Below are 8,718 nucleotides of genomic sequence, written 5' to 3' on the forward strand. Positions count from 1 at the left end.
TGCTTGTTAATTTTCAGGTACTGGAGGTGCGAGGAACCATGGCGCAGCTTCCTTTTTGTCCACTTCAACCCACCCTTGTTTGATTGGTCACAGGGCAGGGTAGGGTGGGGTTAACAGTGAGGCTTGCTTAAGTGTGATTGACGTCTAGCCCTGGCCTCTGCAGAGCTGAAGCAGACTGCGCCCAGGGCTAACTATGTGCGGGAGGTCCTTCAGCAGGACATACCATGGCTTTGCCGAGCTGGTGACGTCATGAGTCTCAGGGCTCTGAGCTCATCAGCCCGTCAAATCTCGGATTGCTGGCGCATGCTCAGAGAGCATGATTTGTGCCTGCCATAAACCTGACTTGAGAACTGCTGCCTGAAGTGCATGTCTGCGTAGCAGACAGTCTGAGGCAGTTTACTCGCAGAAATTATTTTTTACCCTTAGTTAATTGTAGGATAACAAGCACAACTAGGGGGCAGAAAAAGGACGAGGGCGTAGCCCCTATGCCCATATAAAAGAACCGCCACTGGTCAGTACACAGTATGGTATAGAGTGATAGAGGTACTAAAAGGTAGAATGTACTAGTCAGCACACGGTATTCGATGACACAGAGTGACAGAGTTACTAGAAGGTAACTGTACTTGTTAGTACACTGCATTAGATGGTAATGAGTGACAGAGGTACTAGAAGGTAACTCTACAAGTCAGTTCAGTGTATTAGATGGAACAGAGTGGCAAAGAAGGTGTACTGTACTTGTCAGTTTACCGCAGCAGATGGTACGGATGACAGATACTCCAAGGTATACAGTACTACCCAGTACACTGAATTGAATGGTACAGAGTAAGAGAGCTACTAGAAGGTATACTGAACTAGTCAGCACAACGCAATAGATGTCAAAGAGTGACAGAGCTAATCCACAATATACAGTACTCGTCAGTGCACGTCATTCAATGGTACAGAGTGACAGGGTTACTAAAAAGTATACATTACTCGTCAGTACACTGCATTAGATGGTACAGATTGACAGACCTACTCCTAGGTATGCATTACTAGTCAGTACACTGCATTAGATTGTACAGAGTTACAATGCTACTCCAAGGTTTACAGTACTAGTCAGTACACTGCATTCAATGGTACAGAGTGACAGGGCTACTAGAAGATAAACTGTACTAGTCAGTACACTGCACTGGATGGTACAGAGTAAGAGAGAGCTACTAGAAGGTATACTAACTAGTCAGTACACAGCATTAGATGGTGAAGGGTGACAGAGCTACTAGAAGGTAAACTCTACTGCTCAGTATACTACTTTTGATAGTAGGGAGAAACATTCTTACTCCAAGGTATACAGTACTAGTCAGTACACTGCATTGGATGGCACAGAGTAAGAGAGCTACTAGAAGGTGTAGAGTATCAGTCATTTCTCTGAATTAGATGGCACAGAGAAAGAGATCCACTCGAAGGTATTCTTTACTAATCAAATTCCACATTGAGAGCAATTGGTGCACCAACACATTAATACAAAAACAATTCTACAATCTGTATTCCCAATTTGTTCCTCAAGCCGTGAAACAAAAGGTGGGGTGGTTTGCGTTAAGTGTGGAACTGGCGCCTCCTGAGTGTGTGTCATTTGGTGTTCACTATCTATGCGGTGCTAAAGGCGAGGGAAATACACACCCTGAACTCTGCCACTGGACCGTCTGCACGGTCCACTATTGAACTGTAACGCTTATCCTATGCACTCGCTGGTATTGTCAACATTAGTGTCTAATTATACATCCCATGACATAATCACATATATGTAGTATGTGCAACACAGTAATATCAATTATTGTTTTAGCTTTTTCAATAATTAGTTGTTAGATGTTCTTCTGTTACTTTATTTCAAACGAAATTACCCAGCCAACACTTGTTTCGTCGTGGGAAATATCCCAATTGACTTCTTCAGGGCTACAAGAAAGAAAGATGTATATAAGATCAACCGATCCAATACCTTCTAAAAGACTTTACCATGGCATATTGAGCACCTAGTGACTGTTTAGGTGAAACATATCACAAAACAATGTGACCTTTTCGTACAAAAAGTTGTAGTGAGCATAAGTGTCGCCCTATATTTACAGCCCCAATCTCCAGAACGTGCTCAGTATTACAACGATTTAAACTATCTGCGACTATCAACGTGCACAGATTCCACATGGGCACATCTTTATCCCAAAGACCTCATAGTGAACGGGAAAGGCGAAAATATGTCAATTATCGGGGTGAAAGAGAGAAAGACAGGAGCAACGTCCCCATCTTCAATTTATTGTGATCATAGTATGACATCTATGTTTATAATGGTGTGATCCTAATTTCTAGCTACTGTCTTACCTGACAATCAAATGGACGATATCAGTCCCGTTCTAAAAGGCAAAATGTTTTTTTTAAATATTAGTATGTGTTTCTATCGTGTCCAAAGACATGGACTTCTTCGGGGTAAAAGCGATACAGTTGAAAGCGATGGACCAATATGTATTTTTATTTATTTTATGGGATTTATAAAGCGCACTATCGCCTGGCAGTCATCCTGGCGCTGAACAGCTCAAGGAGTAAGAGTGTGTACAGTATGGCGGCACTAGAGTGTAGGAAATAGCCAGGTCTTAATGGCTTTTCTGAACGGGAGTAGCTCCTGAATTTGTCTGATTTCACAGGGCAGACTATTCCAGAGCTTAGCCGCTGCAACTTCAAACAGTCTACCTCCCATTCTGACTCTTCTAAATTTAGGTATCCTCACCAGTCTTGCCAAAGAGGAGCGAAGACTTCTAGAAGGAGTCTACCAGCCAAATTGTTTACGCAGGGATAGGGGACCAGTCTCATGAAGAGCTTTAAATACCAGACAGAGAGATTTAAATTGTACTCTCTGTCTCAAGAGGAGCCAATGGAGTGTTGCTAGGGCTGCAGATGCCGAGGCTCTTCTAGGAAGACTCAGTACTAGTTTGGCAGCTGCTGACTGGATTCTCTGCAATCTATCCAGCACAAATTCCGGAGAATTTAGCAGAAGGGCATTGCAGTAATCGAGCCTGCTAAGTATTGTACATAGTGCAACTTGAGCCCGAGCCTGAAAAGGGAGTAGAGGAAAAATATATCTCTGGCCAGAATGGATGACTGGAACAACTCAATCACTTCGATAATAATTTAAATAGTTGTAACAGCTATATCCAAAGAACAGTTGCTGGTTGGATATAATGCATCCTACGGAGAAACTTCATCCTTAATCCAGGTAGAGAAAACATAATTCAAAAAGGTTGATAAATCAATCTGAGCCTATGATAAACACTGCTCAGCACCATATGAGACGCCAATGCTGAGTATAGGGTATGATCTATAGCCTTCCGGAATATAAAAGCCCAACATTGTGGGTAGACCAGCAACAAGCAGAACACCACAAGGGACATCAGAAAGAAGTATCCACATCAGATATGTCTTTGCATATAACCGTTACAACTATTTAAATTGTTACTGAAATGATTGAGTTGACAGAGTTCCAGAAGAAGTCCATCTCTTTGGACCAAAACGTGTTGGCTGGTCTACTTTATACGTTGTTTGATCAATAAAAGACGACTTGAAGAACACATTTGGGATAATTCAATTCAATTCAATTCAATTGATTTATATAGCGCGCTACATACCCAGAGGGTCTCAAGGCGCTTGAAGAAGGGTGGGGATTACATGTCGAAAATCCAGGTTTTAAGTTGCTTTCTGAATGCTAGGTGGTTCTGAGTGAGGCGAAGGTGAATGGGAAGTGAGTTCCAGGTTTTAGCCGCCAGGTAGGAGAAGGATCTTCCTCCCATGGTGGTTTTGTTGATGCGAGGTACAGCAACAAGGGCTTGGTTGGAAGAGCGTAGCTGGCGGGAGGGGGTGTAGAAGGAAAGTCGTGTGTTGAGGCATTCGGGTCCAAGTTCGTAGAGTGCTTTGTGTGCGTGGGTTAGGAGGCGGAATGTCAAGTCAAGTCAAGTCAGAGAATTTATATAGCGCACTACATACCCATAGGGTCTCAAGGCGCTTGAGGAGGGGTGGGGAATTACTTGTCAAATATCCACGTTTTAAGTTGCTTTCTGAATGCTAGGTGGTTCTGGGTAAGTCAAAGGTAAGTGGGAAGTGAGTTCCAGGTTTTAGCTGCCAGGTAGGAGAAGGATCTACCTCCCATGGTGGTTTTGTTGATGCGAGGTACAGTGGCAAGGGCTTGGTTGGATGATCGTAGCTGGCGGGAGGGGGTGTAGAAGGACAGTCGTGTGTTGAGGCATTCTGGTCCGATTTCGTAGAGTGCTTTGTGTGCGTGGGTTAGGAGCCGGAAAGTGATCCTCTTATTGACGGGTAGCCAGTGGAGGTTTTTCAGGTGACCAGAGATATGTTCTTTACGCGGGATGTCTAATATGAGCCTGGCTGAGGCGTTTTGGATCCGTTGGAGTTTTTTCTGGAGTTTAGCGGTAGTACCGGCGTAGAGGGTATTTACATAGTCCAGTCGGCTCGTGACCAGAGCGTGGGTGACCGTTTTCCTAGTTTCGGTGGGGATCCAACGAAATGTTTTTTTGAGCATGCGAAGAATGTTGAAGCAGGATGAGGAGACGGCGTTGACTTGTCTGTTCATTGAAAGTGAGGAATCCAGGATGACGCCCAGGTTACGAGCGTGGTCTGTCGGGATGGGTGCTTTTCCAAGGGCTTCTGGCCACCAAGAGTCGTCCCATGCGGAGGGGGAGGTACCTAAGATGAGGACTTCTGTTTTATCCGAGTTCAGTTTCAGACGGCTGTGTTTCATCCATTCGGCTAGGAGGTTAGGAGGCGGAATGTAATCCTCTTATTGACGGGGAGCCAGTGGAGATTTTTCAGGTGACCGGAAATGTGGTCTTTACGCGGGATGTCTAGTATGAGTCTGGCAGATGCATTCTGGATGCGTTGGAGTTTTTTTCAGAAGTTTTGCCGAGGTACCGGCGTATAGGGTGTTTCCGTAGTCCAGGCGGCTTGTAACCAGTGCGAGGGTGACTGTTTTCCTAGTTTCGGTGGGGATCCAGCGAATTGTTTTTTTGAGCATGCGAAGAATATTGAAGCAAGAGGAAGAAACGGCGTTGACTTGTCTGGTCATCGAGAGTGAGGAGTCCAGGATGACGCCCAGGTTCCGTGCGTGGTCCGTCGGGATGGGTGCTTTTCCAAGGGCCTCTGGCCACCAAGAATCTTCCCAGGCGGAGGGGGAGGTACCTAAGATAAGGACTTCTGTTTTGTCTGAATTCAGTTTCAGACGGCTGTGCTTCAGCCACTCGGCTACTTCTTTCATTCCTGCATGTAGGTTGGTTTTGGCGGTGTTAGGGTCTTTGGTGAGTGAGAGGATCAGTTGAGTGTCATCAGCGTAGGAGATGATGTTGAGGTTGTGTTGGCGTGCGATGGCCGCGAGGGGGCTCATGTATACGTTGAAGAGGGTGGGGCTGAGTGAAGATCCCTGTGGCACGCCGCAAATTACTTCAGTGGCCTCCGACTTGAATGGTGGGAGGCGGACTCTCTGAGTTCTACCGGCAAGGAATGAGGTGATCCATTCCAGTGCTTTTCCTTGGATTCCGATGTTTCTGAGGCGTTGTAACAGGGTACTATGACAGACTGTGCCGAAGGCTGCGGAGAGGTCGAGGAGGATGAGGGCGACTGTGTCACCATTGTCCAGTAAAGTTCGAATGTCGTCTGTTGCTGCGATGAGTGCGGTCTCAGTGCTGTGTTTGGCTCGGAAGCCGGACTGTGAGGAGTCGAGGGATTTGTTGGTTTCGAGGAAGGCGGCGAGCTGGTTGTTGACAGCTTTCTCGATGACTTTGGCCGGGAATGGAAGGAGCGAGATGGGGCGGTAGTTTTTGAGTTCGGTGGGGTCAGCTGTGGGTTTTTTCAAAAGGGCACTGAGTTCGGCGTGTTTTCAGCTTTCCGGGAAGGTGGCGGAGTTGAGGGAGCAGTTGATGACGTCTCGGAGGTGTGGTGCTATGATGGAGTCTGCTTTGTTGAAGATGTGGTGAGGGCATGGGTCTGTTGGGGATCCTGAGTGGATGGAGTTCATCAGGCGGATGGTGTCCTCAGTGGAGATTGGGTTCCAGTCATTAAGGATGTTCAAGGGGGGTGAGGGTACGGCAGAAGGTTGGGTGGGTTGGTCTCCGGGTTGGTTGTCGAAGCTGTTGTGGATGTCTGCGATTTTGTTGTGGAAGAACGAAGCTAGGGAGTCGCAAAGGGTTTGAGAGGGAGTGATGTCGTTGGAGTTGGCGGTGGGGTTGGTAAACTCTTTGACGATGTTGAATAATTCCTTGCTGTTGTGGGCGTTGTTGTCTAGTCGGTCTTTGAATGCGGCTTTCTTGGTAGTCCGGATCAGTTGGTGGTGTATGCGGGTGGCGTTTTTGAAGGCGTCCCTGGTGCTGGTGTTTGGGTCTTTTTTCCAGGTCTTCTCGAGGGAGCAACAGAGTTTCTTGGATTTCTTAAGATCATCGTTGAACCAGGGGGCGTTTTTGCTGCCTGGTTTGATTTGACGTTTTTTCAGAGGTGCTAGGTTGTCGGCGCTGTTGGTTAACCATTGAGTGAGGTTAATGGCTGCTTGGTTGGGGTTCAAAGAGTGGGCAGGGGGGTTTTGAAGAAGCGATGAGGAGATCTGGTCGATGGTGATTTTGTTCCAGTTTCTTCGCAGAGTAGGTTGAGGATGGTTGTGGGTTGTGGTCTTTTTGTAGACAAAATGAACGCAGCTGTGGTCCGCCCCAGGCGGCACCTTTTTTGAGGCGGCCGCGGCCGCTGGGCGGACCCGGCACTCACTCGCTGACTGACTAGTGACTGAGGCATCCCGTTGCGGCCTCGGAGGCCTGTGAGTGACTGTAGGGCGGTGCGGTGGCCTGTGGCGCTTTACATGATGCACACATATTATTTATCACCCGATTCACCCCTGCTGACACTAGTAGTGAGTGACCCGTCACCTGCCGTCGGTTCAATCCATATCTGAAGTGATAGTTTATTATAGCACGCAGCGCCAGCAGCACTAAGGCTAAGCACAATAAATCATTTATAAATGTCGGTTCCGACTTCCGAATCAAATTCAATCACGTGAACCCGACCGTTGTTGGGGGGGCCCCCCCACCTCCTCCCAGCCTCGCTCACAGGGCCGTCAACAGTGGTAGGGTGCGCGGTGCGCACAGCCTTAACCAATGACGGCCCTGTAACATTTTGGGCCAGCCCTGTTGCCACCACACTGTAGTGTGACCGTTACGCGATGCGCGCCCACCTCACCGCCCCTCCCGTCGTGTCGACTCGAGCAGCAGTCGAGGAGTGTGGAGGAGACCACCACCATTCTTTTTGCATGGCCGGGCCCTCTGCTGCTCAGCTTTACAGTACTGACAGTACTGTCTCTCTCTGTGGGCTGGCTGTGGCTGCGGGCGGGCTGCACTCTGCGCGACAGGCGATAAAACAATTGAGGTGAGAGAGAGTCGGGTCGGACCGGGAGTCCAGTCAGATGGGGGCCACGGCCCGGGGCAGGCACGAGACACCAGGGTGGTGGGACAGGGTCTATGATGCATTATTGACTCCTTGCCAAGGACCAATGCAGGTATGAGGCAGAATGAAGAATGTGCTGAGTCTGCAGATTGTAATAATAGGAGTTTTATATATGTAAATAATTATTCTATTAAATAGGAACATACTGGAAGCAGGGCGAGAACCATCCATCATCCAAGGCACGTGGCGTGGGACAGAGGAAAGCTGGGGGGAGGACAGGATGGCGCCGTGGATATGCCGGGAAACGCTTTAATTCAGGGCTTTGGTTCGCATCGGATGCAAGTTAGTATTTTTAAAGGTTAATTCCACACAGGAAGGCTCTCTGGAGATCGATGTGGCAAAGGCCATATCCTGGTACTTGAACTTTCCACTTACCTCGAGAGGTCAAAGGTTGAGTGGGCTCCTCTTCATCTGTGGAGTTCATGTCTTTAGACAAGCGTGAAAGTCTGAACAAGCACAGCTAGTGCTTTAATCAGATCAGCTTGAGCCTTTCAGGGAGAGGCCAGTGATTGCATGGGCAGGCAAGAAGGGTAAATTTACTGTGCTAGAGTGGATTTTATGGAAGAAGCCAATTATTAAATGGGCATGGAGCCTGGGTACACTCCGATCCCCAGAGGGTCGACTTGTGAAGGAGACACAAAGAACACAGGATGTTTAGAGATTTCCGCTATTTCATTGTGTGTAGTTGTACACACCACACGACTTGTATCACTGAATGCCATGGTGTAACATGGAGAGTTAAAGAGCTCTCTGCTTGTATCTTTGGACCATATGGCTGCTTGTTTTTGAGTTATCAATGTATTTATAGTTTTGGGAAAGTATTAGATGGCACCTCTCAATCACCTTGAAGCGCTAATGAAGAAAAGATTTTTTGAAAAGGTATGGAGAGGGCTAGCTGAGGAAGAAGGGGGCCAAGAGTTACACTTACTGTATAAAAGGCTTACAAAGCACATCTGTGTGATGTCTCAAGGGGCAGCAGCCCTCCAAGTTGGTAAAGCCTGGTAGAAGGAGGAAAGAACGCAGAGGTGCTCACGTCTGGGGTTTGTGTCAATGCAATGGAAGACTGTCTTAGGCCTTTGACCAGGTTGGCATGGCCGAGCCTCTTTGAGGCCGGTCACCTCTTAGAACCATTGTGGCCAGAGGCAGTGGGCGTACAGATTTTCTTGAACAATAGGCCTGAGAGCCGGAGGTGGAAGGTACCATCTT

The 8,718-nt window shown here is 47.6% G+C and overlaps 1 pseudogene; it reads right to left on the reverse strand.

Moving 5' to 3' along the window:
• LOC147659212 (E3 ubiquitin-protein ligase TRIM39 pseudogene) overlaps window positions 1–7,936 on the reverse strand; it is a 49,415-nt pseudogene extending 41,479 nt beyond the window's left edge.
• Window positions 7,937–8,718: the final 782 nt, after the last annotated feature.

Source organism: Lissotriton vulgaris, unplaced genomic scaffold, assembly GCF_964263255.1.
Source record: "Lissotriton vulgaris unplaced genomic scaffold, aLisVul1.2 SCAFFOLD_1821, whole genome shotgun sequence".
NCBI classification, from domain to species: domain Eukaryota; kingdom Metazoa; phylum Chordata; class Amphibia; order Caudata; family Salamandridae; genus Lissotriton; species Lissotriton vulgaris.